A 15902-nucleotide genomic window follows, 5' to 3' on the forward strand; every position below is an offset into this window, starting at 1 on the left:
AAAGTCTTCGGGACGGCCAACCCCTACCACTTGGCTTCAATAAAAATATTGAAAAACCTGTCCGATAATTTCTATATTAAAATAGTATTGTTAAAAACTAAATAATTTACTATATTCACTTATACCTAAAGTATCTAAAACAAAATTATTATCAAGTAATTAGTTACTACTAGTACCCGAACTAAAACTTCTGCTAAAACTACAAACAATCATAAATGATAATGAACTTTCATAAAAAAAGTTAGTTTTTATTAGATAATGCAATTTGCTAATTTTAGTTTTTTTTAGGTTTTAAGTAAATTTCCCAAAAAAGCTGCATCAATTGTAAAAAATGATTCATTAAATTATTGACACGTTGGTTAATTTTGCGTAACGATCGTTCAAGTCGTTTCTATAGAATTATCAGAAAAATAGAAACTGCGCTTACGTATAAAAAATCTAGAACGATTTTAAAAATTTATGAACCATTGGAAAGATATTACTTTAGATTGTGTTAATTAGTTGTTGGTAAAGATCGGTCGAAATGTTATTTATAATTGATTGTTAAGGTAGAGCCAATTTTGCTGTAAAATAGACGACAGTTATTATGACAACTCTATTGTATCCTTCTTTCTTAGTACCAAAAACTGTAAAACTATCTATTTGCTAAGCGATCAAGCGTATTTTAGATATAGAACGACATAAAGAATGCTATCATAACTTCATCTTTTTGATGCAAATTTTAAATTTTACAGTTTTTGGTACTAAGAAAAGAAGATAAAATAGTGTTGCCATAACGACGCTATATTATGGTTTATTTTACCGTTATATTTTGTTTATGGTTTTTATGAACATCTATATTTAAATTTCGGATAGTTTCAAAAAAATTCTAAATTCTAAACTCACAATTTCAAAGTTTGCTAAATTTTAATTTTTATTATTTAAATCGATTATTTGTATATATAGAAAAGTTTATGCAACTTACCTAAAGGCAAAATGTATGAGGATACACCAAGCTTTTTTTTAATTGATTGCTTGTTTTTCATTTATCAACTAAAAATAAAGCAATAAAAATATTCTCTAGTAACTAGAGTCTAGTTAGTACGATTTTAAACCAGTTTATTGGATTTGCTCTAAAACGTCTAAAACTTGAAAGATATTTAGATAAATAGTTTGGGAATATTCAGTTTCCTAAAACTCTGGGAAAAGTAAATGCTAGTTTTGGTAAATTCTAGGATTTCTAACTCTAATTTTGAAACTAAATTTCAGACGTTCATCATAAGTTCAGAAGGTTTCTACCACTAAATATAAGTTCATATCTTGTAAAAAAAACAGCTGACCTATTAGTACTTACAAATAGTTATGGTATTTTAGAAAGTTATTATAAAAGAAATCTAACAATCGCAGAAAATGCATCCTGCCTATTATTTCTAGTAATCAATGTTGCTCACAAAGCATCATTTCGCAGAGCCTAACATGCTGCATGGTTAGATTTTAATTAATCCAATTATTTCCAGAGCTCAGACATAATACCGGCTAACAATCCTAGAACCGTCCACGTCACGCGTGGCACTCAAGCAAATTTAATTAAAGCAAAAAAGAAAAGATATTTATAATTGAAACACAAGCAATGAAAGTACATTGTAGTTTCACGACAAAAATTCACTTCGCTTTTTACTTGCAATGCAAGCACGAGAGAAAAATGAAATCGTTATCCGAGGGATGAAAATATAGAAGTATTCATTTTCAAATTCTTTATTATGTGGTTAGACTATACTGGTCTATGATATAATAATGGACTAGAATTTTAAGAGGGTATAGAGCGAAGTCGGCTGAATGTTTTTTTTTTAAAAAAAAAACAATTTTTGAAAGTAGAGAGAGGGATTGATTCTTACTACGTCGCTATCACGATATAAAAAGCAACATTTGAAAACTCATAACAAAAATTTTTCTTTCGTTGTTAGTTTTTTTATTGTGAACACTGTTCTTTTGTTTATTATGTTAGTATAAAATGTGTTGTTATTTTTAAGTTGACTAGATTCAGATTTCTTATATAAGCTCTATAAAAGCTTACTCGTGGTTGGCGTAAAAAAACAATCTCAAGCTTTACCTTGGCAAGATGTAAACAATAAATAAATAAAGTTGAAGAAATCATTTTTTTCGAATTCTGTTTTAAATATTCAATTTGTTTTACATAAATTGACTCCGTTTTGTTGACTTGACTTCAAATATTTAAGTCATGTCAACAACAAAAACTGAAAAATACTATAATTTATAAAAACAATTGTGAAAATAATTTGGTTTCCTTATCCAAGCTGATATTATAAGTACTGTTTATGGAACCATTTGAAAATTAGCTTTTTGGTTCCTCATTTAATTGTTGTAGCAATCAGAATGATCAACAAGTCTTTTTCTGTATTTTTTGGCTATCAATTTGATTGTTTATATACCTCATGGTCTATGGTCTATATACCTCATGCAGTCTTGTTGTAAACAGGCATGGAATAGTTTGTTGCATTTTTTATCGATATAAACTCTGCTGAACTAAAAATACAAATTCTGAGTTACCGTGATGCAAACTTTTATCCTGATCTGAAATCTGAAATCTTAAGTGAATATTTGATATCACTAGTGCTTGTTATCAAGCTATCCGAAGTGAACATCAAACCAATAGTATTTTACCACGTTTTTACCAGCCACTGCCAGTTCTAGCTGCGATTTATGATACTTTCCGAGAACTTTAGCTTCAATCCACTGTAATGAATACAATGTCCAGATTTATCCAAATGTTCTTGTAAAAGCTGAAATATTATTGTTGAGATGTCATGAACACAATGATACTAAAATTAATGATAAATTACTTCCGAACCAACTCATTAGATTACTACAATTATAACCTATAAAGTTAGAAAAATGTTACATTTGCCGGTACTTCTACTCAACAATAAATTCCCCACAGCCCAATTCTTCGTGTACCAACAATTTACATAATTGCAATGCTCCCACAATCGCTGATTATTTAGTTCACTGGTTACAACATATTAATTTCACTTCAATTGATTAACTTAAGTGGTAATTATAACTTCATAGATCAAAGGTACACAGTACTATACACTTAACTTATTTGGGCTTTTCGATATATAATTCAGAATACTTCAAGAGCATAATTTTATAATTCAGAATACTTCAAGAGCATTGATTTTATTATCATTTTCGACTAATTTACTATTTTATATATCTTATTACGTTTCAAGTTCACCCATGTACGATAATGTGTAATAATTTTTGTGTTTTCTGAATTATGTAAATATTTATCTTCGTGCAAAATAATCACAGGTTAGTAGAAACAAATCACATGGGCTAGTTGTTAAAAAGAATTATATACCGTTTCAAGTGAAAAAGTTTGGATGAAACATATAGTTTATAAGATGTGAGCACATGTAAATTGTATTACAGGAAACACCATTTCTATTATTTGTATTATAATATTAAATAAAATTCTAAAGAACAAGAGTTGTGGAATTATTTTTACTCGAATAGATAGTAGAATATGTACAGCGATCTTTATTTCGTAGTAATAAAATATGTAGATTTCAAGATTAAAAATACTATTACAACAATATGCTAGCTCCTCATACATACATATGGCACATACATAGATTTACTAATAAAATATACTTCTACTTCATTTTATTAAGGTAGATCGGGACTAACTTAATAACAATATTTTGAAAGTATAGATCAAAAGGTTTGTAACCAGCCATCGCCGTCGATATTCGGAGATAAACGGCCATGTTTGAAAATTTATAACAAAAGTATTTTCTGACGTTCCTATTTTTTGTTGTGAGAACTTTAGTTTACTAGGCATTTATAATATTTAGGTATACGTATATTTAATTGCTTCATGAAACGTATTATCATTTTTAAGTTAGATTTAATAGATTTTTTTTATATAACCCCTATAAATTTTAATGTGGGTAGGGTCAAAAGCACAAACAGAAACTTTACCTGACAAAAATGTGTTATCAATAAGACAAATACAAAAGAATAAGATAACATTTACAACTCTTTATTTAGAAAATCAGGCTTTAGCTAGTCAAGCACATCTATATTATCTGTACCTATGTTGATTATAGTGCACAAGCACATAATTTGCTTGTATGTCCAAAAATTGTAACTTATTGCTTTTTTGAGAAGTTTTGTAGATTGGTTATTTACTTTTTTGCTAATTCCAAAGCCAGATCTAATTGATTTGATTGAGTTATCACATCACAAGCGACTTTTGACACAAATTTTGACCATAATATTTTTTCAAACTTTGACGAATTTTCAAAATTAAACTACTACAAATTGTCGTAGGGCCGTATTATTTCAGTATGTTCTGTAGGATGCATGATTTATATAGTCAAAAAAGTTTGATAAAAATCAGCAAAAAGTTTTTCAACAGTTAATTACAAGAAAACGGCTTAGTTGATCTTTACATAAAACTAATCAGAATCATTCCCAACAAATATCTTTCGAACAACCTTTGATTTTTAAAAGTCAATTCTGGATTGCGAGCTTTACACAAAAGTTTTACGCATTTTTGATAATTACAAAGAAACAACTATCAAACTAGTTATTTATTTGATACGTGTTGCGATGTAGTTCAATTGGACAGTGTAATTACTTGAGGTCAAATTGGACCTTTGTTCCCAGCCCTACCCTATTTGGAATTGATTTCCTTATCAACAAAACCTTTAGTATTCTTCAATTTTTATGTTGAAATTGAAATGATGCATTTATTAAAATGTAAATTATTTTTATAGGCAAAACAGATACTACAGCTGCTCAAAGAATGTGACTGTATCGCAACAGTCAATGAATGTATGTTAATTTTAGTTACATGAAGCTCTTCAAAAACAATCAGATATAATTGAAGCTGTGAAAACAATATATATTAATCTGTCTACTGTGTGGACGAATATTATAAAATCTATTAACCAGCAATTATTTTATTTCTCTAATGAAGGTTCAAGTCCTAAATGCTAATTACAATGACAAACTGATCATGTCGTATTCGAAGTATGACTTTATTACATTTTCGTTTTCAAATATTATGAATATTTTTAATGCTATTACAAATATATAATTCATAATTTATTATTATATAATTATGTACGACGGTTGAAATTGAAAAATGTGTGTATTACGATTGTTATCATCTTACTAATGAACATAATTCAAAATTGTTATATGATGTATTTATATTTAACCTAAATGTCATCTTAAATAATAGCAGAAAAGTTTTACTTCATTACATTTTTGTTTTCAATATTTTTAATGCTATTAGAAATATATAATTCATAATTTATTATTATATAATTATGTACAACGGTTGAAATTGAAAAATGTGTGTATTACGATTGTTATCATATTACTAATGAACATAATTCAAAATTGTTAAATGCTGTATTTATATTTAACCTAAATGCTATCTCGAATAATAGCAGAAAAGTTTTACTTCAATCGCGTGTGAACCTTAAGCGCACTCTTTTCTTTTTTTAATTTTCAAAAAAAAAGACATCTGATTATAGAAAACAATTCGTATATTAATTTCAATTTTGCTTAAATTCCAAAGCTCACTTATATGCTTGAGATAAATAACTTAAACTTTGCAATTCAGTTTATATAATTTTTAGAAATATGAGATAAGTACCTTATCATTCTAACGCGGTTAATTAAGTTTTGTTTATTCACTTTTTACGTAAACTTATAGAAATGTCATCGTCCAATTTATAAGCTCTTTTATTTTGTCTATGCATACAAATAATAAAAGTTACATTATTATAAATACTACTAATACTAGTATTATACTACATTTGAGAAAAATTTATATTTTTCGAACATTTCATTATAGAACGGGTAGTTCTAGCATTTTGCCTCAAGGGACGATGCCATACACCACTAGTTTATTTCTTATAACTCAAATTTCCTGTACTTGCATCAGATAATAAATGCTAATGTCATTGGTATTGAATAGCCTGCGATCGTATTATCAATTTAATATGTATTGATTTTTTTTTCTCTTTTTAACTTCCCGTAGGGTAAGTTATAGTAATCGCAAAAAAATCGAAAATGAAAATTTTTATATATCTTTACGTTTCAAAGGTTTCTGAACATTTTGGCATACCTTAGAAAAAATGGATGTATGTGTGTGTGTGTGTGTGTGTGTGTGTGTGTGTGTATGTGTGTGTGTATGTGTGTGTGTATGTGTGTGTGTATGTATGTATGTGTGTGTATGTATGTGCGGATACAAATTTTCGTCGACGATTTCGGGAACACGGATCAACCGATTTGAATAATTCAAAAAACATTCGATTCGTATTGATAAGGAGACGTGCTGATTAGTTTTTGGCGAAGGCAGGTCTAGCCGTTCCGAAGATACGGGGCAAAAAGTGCCGAAAACGGTAACTCAGTTTTTAAGAGAACGGAGCGTCCGATTTGAATAATTCAAAAAACGTTTCACTTGTATTGACAAGATGAAGAATCGATAAAATTTTCATGAAGGTAGGTCTAGCGGTTTCGGAGATATGGAGGAAAAAGTAAAAAAATGAGCCATTTGGCGGTCAAAAATGATCATTAGACATATGCACATCAAATTATCAGATATTTTATAGAGATTTTAACAATAAGTATACATTTTGTTAACATTCCTATGGGTTCCGTACCAATGCTTATGCGTTAGACAGCGACGCGGCACTTACGCGCTTTATATTTTGTCCCTAGGCAGTTAAAACAGTACGATTGCTTTGAAAAAAGTTCAGATCTTCCACAATATGTTAAAATAAAGAAAATTTTTTTTTCAAAAAAAAAAACAAAAAAAAAATTTAAAAAAAATTTTTTTTTAAAAAAAAATTTTTTTTCAAAAAAAAGTAATTTTTTGACCAATTTATAGTTTCTCAAAAATCTTATTTTTTCAAAGTAATTTTTTTTTCAAAAATGTTAATCGTTTTTAAAAAAATAATAATTTTTGGTACGGGAAGTTCCAGCAATTTGCCTTAAGGCACGATGCCTTAATTGCCTTAAGACAGAATTCCACTTACAGCTAGTTTATTTTCAGACGCGATCTGAATGATGAGTTCTGACGGCTGACTTGCTACAGTTGCAGAGAGAAAAAAAAATTGTAAGTGTGAGAGCATTTCTTTAAAAAGGGGTTCTAATAATATTTTTTTCCTTTACAAAATATTTTGAGTTAAAAGAAGCTTTCGATAAGGCTATTGCGGAAAATCCTTCAAAAGTAGCAATAAGACTGTGGTCTATATGCTTTTCGATAGATTAGAACTAAAAATTAGCAACGTAAAACTTGAGAATGATGTAAAAAAAAAACAAAGGAAAAAAACAGAATGCTGGAAAGAAAACAAAGTGGAACCAATTGCGGTTAGAAGTAAGAGCAGATATAGTATCGTTCCGGTGAAGATAAATCCGCAGCAGATGTAGCAATAACGACAACTACGATGAGGTACAAAACGGTTAGTAAGCTAATGAGCCAAACTGGTGAACTAGTCCAGTCATTTGGTCGTTTCGCCGGTACAGTACTCCGGGAATTCTAAAAATTGGTAATCTTATAGATTTCGAGGTGCTCTTTACGAAAATCAACTTTGCCACCTCAAATTTGAACGGCAAGTTGCCGCCATATTGAAAAAATGGCGTCAAAAAACAGCTTTTTTTAAATATCTCCTTTCTGGCTCATTCTACGATAAAAGTATATATGTACGAATTGAACTACAGAAAATTTCCTACAATTCTTTAGAAAACCGTTTTTTTGTAAAATTGATAGTTTGAGAGTACGGCCGCCTCAAAGTCTTTGCTGCTCTCGCCGTAGTATCAAATCTGTTCATATATGGCAGCACTTCGAACTTGACCACATTCTCACTAATAATTAATATTTTCAATGTTAAATTAAGCGAATAAGATCTAGAAATAAAATAATTCAAATATTTTTCTGTTTTTTTGCTGATTTTTTAACGCTTCAAGCTACTTGAAGCTATGAGGTGCTACTCAAGCTATAAGCATACTTATAGCTACTTTGCCATTGAAGTGTTAAAAAATATTTGAATTATTTTATTTCTAGATCTTATTTCGTTGATTTTTGTAAAGAGCACCTCAAAATCTATAAAATTTCCAATTTTCAGAATTCCCGGAGTACTGTACCGGCAACAGCCTTTTTTTGCACCAAATGACTGGACTAAACTGAATGTGTATTTTTCAAAAAGTTGGAAGACAGCGTCAGAAAGACGGATAAAGTATAGAAAAAAAGAGTCGATCATTCTCAATATAGCAAAGAGTAAGGGCCAGATGCAGAAAATACAAATTCACAAAAATTATATAGCAAACTCAAGACAGGCAAATAGAAAAATAGGTATAAAATATAACATGAGAACAAAGCATCAATACATATAAGTTCGATTTGTAATTTTATATAATGAAAGGCGGCATGTAAAAATAGAGTCAAAACACAACAAAATTGTCAGCGAATAGTAGTAATAAATTAAGAAATATTGATATCTAGAAATAGAAAGGTGCAGAACCAAAGATGCGTAGGGGGAAGTCCCCGAGTGCCGGACACCTAAGGTTATTTAAAAATAAATCAAAAAATATTTTACGAAATGTTTATTAAATTATGATTTATGTTAGATAACAAATTTAGAAATCAAACTAAATTAACAAAACCGCAATCTTTGCTAAAAAGTAATTAATACTATCAATCAAACTTTGGTAACAAAAAATATGATTTTAAACAGTGGCACCTAGTACCGGATATTTCAAAATAACCTGCATTGATCACATATGTAGCCATCTCCACACTTTGGAATATTCGCACATGTGCTTTTGACAAATATTATTAGATATTACAAAAGAAATCACTATTTAACGATGTTCTCAGCTGGAGCATTCATCATAAGATTTTCATCCTTTGACTAGGAAATACGAAAAATGGGGGTATGTTGTGACTGTTAGCACTCAGACAGAACAAAATTTAATAATTGAAATAAATTACATAAATTCTCACAAAAAATATCAATATGTTTACTGTCCGGCACTAAGGAACGACTTAGTGTCCGGTGCTAGGGGAGAAACATTTTCGTTGATTTGGTGGCACCTACTAAAATTGTTTAAAAAAATTAATAATATTTTACCATTTTACGGATAACAATCAAGTACAACTTTTATCTTTCCATACCACTCAAATGTAAATGCATAAATATGCTAAAATTACTTCCATTGATATATAGGTGACGACGTGATTTTGCGCCTAAAACAGGAAAGGGTTGCTCTCGCCGTGGCCGTGTGCGTCACAGGCGAAGCTTGGCACGTGATCCTGTACCTGTTGGCCCCCATGCCCCTTTCACTTGTATTTTGTAATGAAAAGATTTATTCTCGCTTAAATAATACGTATTAGAGTGTCCGGCGTTACAGGACTTTCCCCTATATATGTAATTGACACACGAGGATTCAAAAATCAGATAAAGCTGAAAAAAATCTTTCTGACAATTTAGACAAAAGTTTTTATCACGATAAAGTTCATGGTCTAAAAAACATACTAAATTATAGTAAATGACATGTGGATTATATACGACATTTTATCAAAGATTGTAATAATTAGTAACGACTTTGTGAAGTCGGCAAGATTTTTTGCGGGCTTTTTTTAACGGGAAAACCGATTTCAAAAATTTAAAAACAATTTGATGTAGCTCAATCTAGTCTCATTAGTTCTGCGCGGTGATCGGCCAAGCGATTTCTTTGCATAGTTAGCAAAAAACTGTATTTTTTTGTTTATGTTTTAGTCACAGATCCTGAACGATTTTTAAAAAATCAAAATCTGTTTGAAGGATGTCAGTTGAGTTCACGCCTATTAGTTTTTGATACAAATATTGACCAAAAGTTTGTAAGTAATTAAATGTTACGTAATTTCAAGAACTCAAAAACAATTCAATGAAACTCAGTAGAAATTCACGTTGATTAGATTTCATAAATTTTATTTGTATTACTTCACAAACTTTCTGTACTCACTCCAGATAATGAAGCGCTGATGTTATTTGTATTGAATATCGGTACAAATAACTTTGTACAAATTAACCAGTAGGTCGGGTATGCAGCATAGATTTTCATGTTTCATTTATTTCTTATTGTAAATAATTTATTTTTCTTTGTAGAACTCGTTATTATTGAAGTAATTCAGTTTTTGTTAGATCGAAGCTTCGAAATAAGCAACCGGTAAAATTTTTGATAATGCAGGTTTAAGAGTAAATAAAAAAATGCCATAAGGCGATCAAAAATGGTTATTAGATTATCAGATATTTTATAGAGATTTTAATAATAAGTACAACTGTAAGACATTGAAAATTTTAGATTATGGTGCTAAAAGTTACAGTATTAAGGTACGATGCCGTACACCAACAGTTATTTTCTTAATTTAAAATATACTCACAAAGTATTTAAAACGTAATTTTTATAATGAACAGATCATGCAGATAACTGCATATGAATTTAGTTGTATTTGAACGTGCCTAAAACAATACATATGCATTTTAGATAAATATTTGGACAAATTTCTGTTCGAAGCAAATCGATTGGTAACTCCAAACGTAGATGATATGGCGCTTTAAATCAAAAGGCAAATTGGATCCTGATACAGATCTTACATTTTATTTATGACAACTTCAGCTTAAAAACGCATTTGTAGTTAATAATGAAATAATCGATTAATTTATTAAAATTGACAACTGTGTTAATTATTTAAAACTGCATATAATTAACACTAGTCAGAGAAATTAAATGAAAGTCCTTTAAATAAAATATAGTTATTGATGTCATTATATATTGGTTCTATTGTAGATGAATAAACATGTAATCTATCTTTTTTTTGCTATCGCTTTCGCCCAAATCTATCTCTACGCGTCATATATTGAACATTGAAGAAAAAACAAGACATTTGTTACAAACTAAAACCCTATCAGTATCGTTCCTGACACAGGTTTGATAGATTGCTCGCTTGGACTAGTTTGTTACCTTCGAATTCATCTACCCGTATCTGACACGGAACAGGCGCGCAAAATTGCTTCAAACCGCACACCATACTTTACTATTTACCACTATAACTGTAGCATGAAAATGGTTTTGTTTCGAAAATATTAAATATTATGTAGATAAATTTGAGAACCATGATATTGATTATTGGTATTAATAAATTTAAAGCAATGTTATCTATAAATATTTGGTCAGGCCAGTGGTTCTCAAAGTCTTCCAAACGGACCTTCAAAAGTCCATGACAATATTCAGGGGGTCCACGGCAGTGAATGCCCTATTTACTTATATTATACTATCTATATAGAAAATCATATACAATATTTAGAAATAAATCTAAAAAGTAAAAGTTTTTTATAAAAATGTTTAAATTGTAGCGTAAGTAGATATTCGGTTTAAGGTAGCAATATGGTTGTATTTGTAAAACCCCAATTTGCTGATGATCAAAGGGTTTGGCAATATGTTTGCTTTTATTGAGAACATTATTTCTGGATTCTAAATATAAAAAACGATTTCATAGTTGTAAAAATAGATCTTCTGACGAAAAGAGATGTAAACTGAACATCATTAGCTGAAAGATGTAATATTAAACCTTACAAAATTGTTGCCAAATTATGATAATTAAACATTTATTTTTTGCTATAATTTGATAATTTATAAATTTTTTCAGAATTTTGAAATTTTTTAACCCAAAAAAATTACACAAAATGTGTACACAATATTAAAATCTCTATGAATATCTGATAATTTGATGTACATAAGTCAAAGGTTTTGACATAGCGAAATTCGCTCATACGTGGTCAGGTTGGCCGAGTGGTCTAAGGCGCCAGATTTAAGCTCTGGTTCCCGATTGGGAGCGTGGGTTCGAACCCCACACCTGACAAATTTAAATTTTTAATTACATGTATAAAAAAATTATTAATTTGAATTGTTTAATTACATTAAACGGTGGTTCTATATAGAAATTCAGCTATATGTTGCAAAAATTTTGGCATTTGAAATTTTTAATTTGTTTTGTAATTATCAGCTAATTATAGTTTGGAAGAAGTTCTCATGCATAGTCAGGTTTGCCTAACGATCTGCGGCACCAGATTTAAGCTCTGGTTCCCGATTGGGAGCGGGGGTTTGAACTCCGCACTTATCAAAGTTAAATTTTTAATTACATGTTTAATATTAATAATTTTAATATTCGGTAGTTCTATAGAGGAATTCAGCTGCATATTGCAAAATTTTAGCATTTGAAATGTTTAATGTGTTCTTTAATTATCACCTAATTAAAGTTTGAAAAAATGTTTCTTACGTGTGTCAGGTTGGCCGAGCGGTCTAAGGCGCAAGATTTGAGCTCTGGTTTCCGATTGGGAGCGTTGGTTCGAACCTCACACTTTATAACGTTACATTACATTATATTTATTGTTGTATTATACATGTGTAATACTATGTCTTTATTTATTGTTGGCCGAGCGGTCTAAGGCGCCAGACTTGAGCTCTGGTTTCCGATTGGGAGAGTAGATTCAAACCCTACACCTGACAAAAAAAATTTTATTTATACATATAATTGCATGAAGCTTTACTTTTGAGATCTTTGGTTTTGTAATTATAAGTTCATAATAGTTAGAAAAAGAGAATTATTTCGCTCACATAGTCAGGTTGGCCGAGCGACACATTTAAATTATTAATTACATGTATAAAAATATTATTAATTTGATTCGTTTAATTTCATTAAACCGTGTTCTATACAGAAATACAGCTGTATACTGCAAAATGATTGCATTTGAAAAATTTAATTTGTTTTGTAATTATCAGCTAATTATAGTTTGGTAAAAGTATTCGGTCGTGGTCAGGTTGGCCGAGCGGTCTAAGGCGCCAGGTTTAAGCTCTGGTTCCTGCTTGGGAGCGTGGGTTCGAATCCCACACCTAACAAATTTAAATTTTTAATTAAAAACGGTGGTTTTATACAGAAATTCTGCTGGATACGCACACACATACTCTTCCAAATTTAGTTTCATTCGATTCCAAATGGCTTGAAACGTCGAGAAAACATAAAATTAGTTTGTTAAATTTGAAGCTAACTATATATTCTTTACAAATAATTTCATCTTTGCAACTCAGTTTTTATCATTCTTATAAATATTAGAAAATGTACTTTATTCTAAAGTCGATTGATTAAGTTTTGTGTATTTACTTTTGTGTAAACATATATATTAAGTTACAATATTCACAATAATATATTTGAAAACATTCAAAATTCCTCGGTACGGGAAGTTCTATCAATTTGCTTTAAGGCACGATACCATTCACCACTAGTTCATAATTATTTTCGTAAGATATGATATTGTAAGAGCAGCCATGCTTATTATGACCATGCTAAATTTGAATTTGTCTGAGTAAATCGGCGTTTCAACACTCACTAAATTCAATTATTATATTAGGTCTCTAAACAGAATGTAATATGTGTGCACAGATCCTTTACAAATTTTGCGATATATGTTTATTCGCCTAATAATTACATCAAATACAAACATGCTTAGTCCTTTATATTTGCGGAACACTAAATTAAGTGTGCGTTAGATTTAATGACGAGGGTGTAATATATTTAGCTATAATATCAAGCAATTAGCTACAATTTGTATCGTTTAATGATTAAATTGGTACTATATATTTTGATTAACCTATAAAAATAAAGTAATAACTAGTGGTGTATGGTATCGTGCCTTAATGCAAATTGTTGGAACTTCCTGTACCGTGATGAATAATTTGAGGATTATTAAATGTTTTTAAATAGATGTAACTTAAATATGTTTACAGAAAAGTAAATAAATAAAACTTAATCAATCAAATTTAAAATGAAGGACATTGTATAATATTTATAAGAATGATATAAACTCAAGTGAAACGTTAAAATTATTTATTTGAAGTATATAATTCAGCTTTAGAACTTTAGATAGAAAAAAATTAAAAATCGAATTATCTTCAAAATTCGAAAAATTAAATTTTTGGAAAAAAATTTCCCAAATCAATCGTTTCAGCAGAAAGTTTTTTAAATCGGATACTTAGTTCTCTCAAAAACTGCCATTTTTTTGCACATTTAGCTTGGTATCTTTGAAATGGCAAGACCTGCCTTTGCCAAAAACTAAACACCACATCTCCTTACCAATAAGAATCCAATGTTTTTTGAACTATTCAAATCGGTTGATCCGTGTGCCCGAAAACGTGGACGAAAAATTGTACCCATACATACATACACACACACATCCATTTTTTCTGTGGTACATCAAAATGTTCAGAAACCTAACGAATCAGTGAAAACTTTTTCTGATAAACCAATATTTTACTGCTAAGCTTTCATGCAAGCAAATTTCAATAAAAATAAAAATATAAAATTCAATTTGCATTATGTATTTTTTTAGTATGACGATAAGTGTTATTTTAATCACGTAAGTAGGGGAACTAGCAGCTTGTTATAATAGTTGTTTTTAAAATTAGTATATCTTGAGATTTACCGATTATAATTCTACGAAATAAAGATAATGCAACTATTAGTTTTAACATCTAATGTCGCAAGTAGTATCTGATAATTAGTTCTTCACTCATTTTTACGAAAATTGATTTGTTTCTAAGTAATTCTTTCAACAAATTAACCTTAACTATGATTAAAACAAAAAAAAAATACGATAGTGCCTCCAGCAATATAAATTCTTATTATACAGGAAACGTATATTAATACAAATAAAAAAGATAGCATCTCCTGTAATACAATTTATATGTGACCATAATTCACAAACTATAAATTCCACCCATTCTTCACTTGAATCTGGTTGAACTTCACTACTCGCAAGACAACACTAATATTTCCAGATGTGATTTATTTACATTCATCAGGATAACTATTTAAATAATTTAGCAATTATAAAAACTTTTACACATAAAAGGCTGAGAAATAAGATATATGAAATTAAAATCAGTCGATAATAATGACGCATGCACACTTCTGTTTACTTCGTCGAACTACTGGACAGTGGCAAATACAAAAAATTATATTGTTTAAGATCTTATTGAAAAACGCCTGTTACCCCACCCGTCACAATAAGCGACTAAATATTAAAATAATGAATATTAAAAATATGATAAATATAGCATACACATACACACAAAATATATAAATGATCCTTTAAAACGTTTAGAGGTGAATCATAAGAAAATGTATGATGAAACCAAATGAAAGTAAAGAAACTAATTAATTTCTTGTTTATTACCTTCAAACATGAGTGGGACCATCATTGTATGATTCCAATACTCATTTAACGAATGAGATATTGTAAGGAAATGTGAAATCAATGTACCATGGCACTTAAATCAATTCCACATTTCTTGTCAGCGTAATTGATTCCCTAGTGAACTTATACGTTGTATGGCTCATCGATCTATTACATAGTTATCTGTAGGGGCAGAGTGTAACAGTTTTTTTAATTAATATATCTTGAGATTTACTTATTATATTTCTACAAAGATAGATAATTGCTGTAACTATTTCTCTACCAAATCAAGTAAAAATTCTTTCACACTTATTGTACATTATTTTAGAATTAATCATTTTCTAAAAAAAGTGTGTTGTATCTTACCCTGTGTTTGGGGTGAGTTGTAACGTCTACCAAGACACGTAGTAAGGACACAAAAACGACAATAATACCTCTGATAATTTATTCTCTTCTGATTTAAGAAAAATGGCTTGTTTCTAAGGAATTCTCATGAATCAACGTAAACTATAAACTAGTTGGTATTCGTATTTTGCCTTGAGGCAAGTTACATGAACTTCCCGATATGTTTTATAATCGACTTAATCAATAAGCAAAAAATTA

General features: G+C 29.5%; 2 non-coding genes across 2 annotated transcripts; both read left to right on the forward strand.

Annotated features, from left to right (window-relative positions):
* The first annotated feature begins 11845 nt into the window (after positions 1–11845).
* On the forward strand, positions 11846–11929 carry Trnal-uaa. The gene has a single exon. It is a non-coding gene; the product is annotated as a tRNA-Leu (tRNA).
* Positions 11930–12882: 953 nt separating this feature from the next.
* Trnal-uaa lies at positions 12883–12966 on the forward strand. The gene has a single exon. It is a non-coding gene; the product is annotated as a tRNA-Leu (tRNA).
* Positions 12967–15902: the final 2936 nt, after the last annotated feature.

The sequence above is a fragment of the Ctenocephalides felis genome, unplaced genomic scaffold, assembly GCF_003426905.1.
Source record: "Ctenocephalides felis isolate EL2017-DRISC unplaced genomic scaffold, ASM342690v1 CF-g0.4_SCAFFOLD_00036, whole genome shotgun sequence".
NCBI lineage: Eukaryota > Metazoa > Arthropoda > Insecta > Siphonaptera > Pulicidae > Ctenocephalides > Ctenocephalides felis.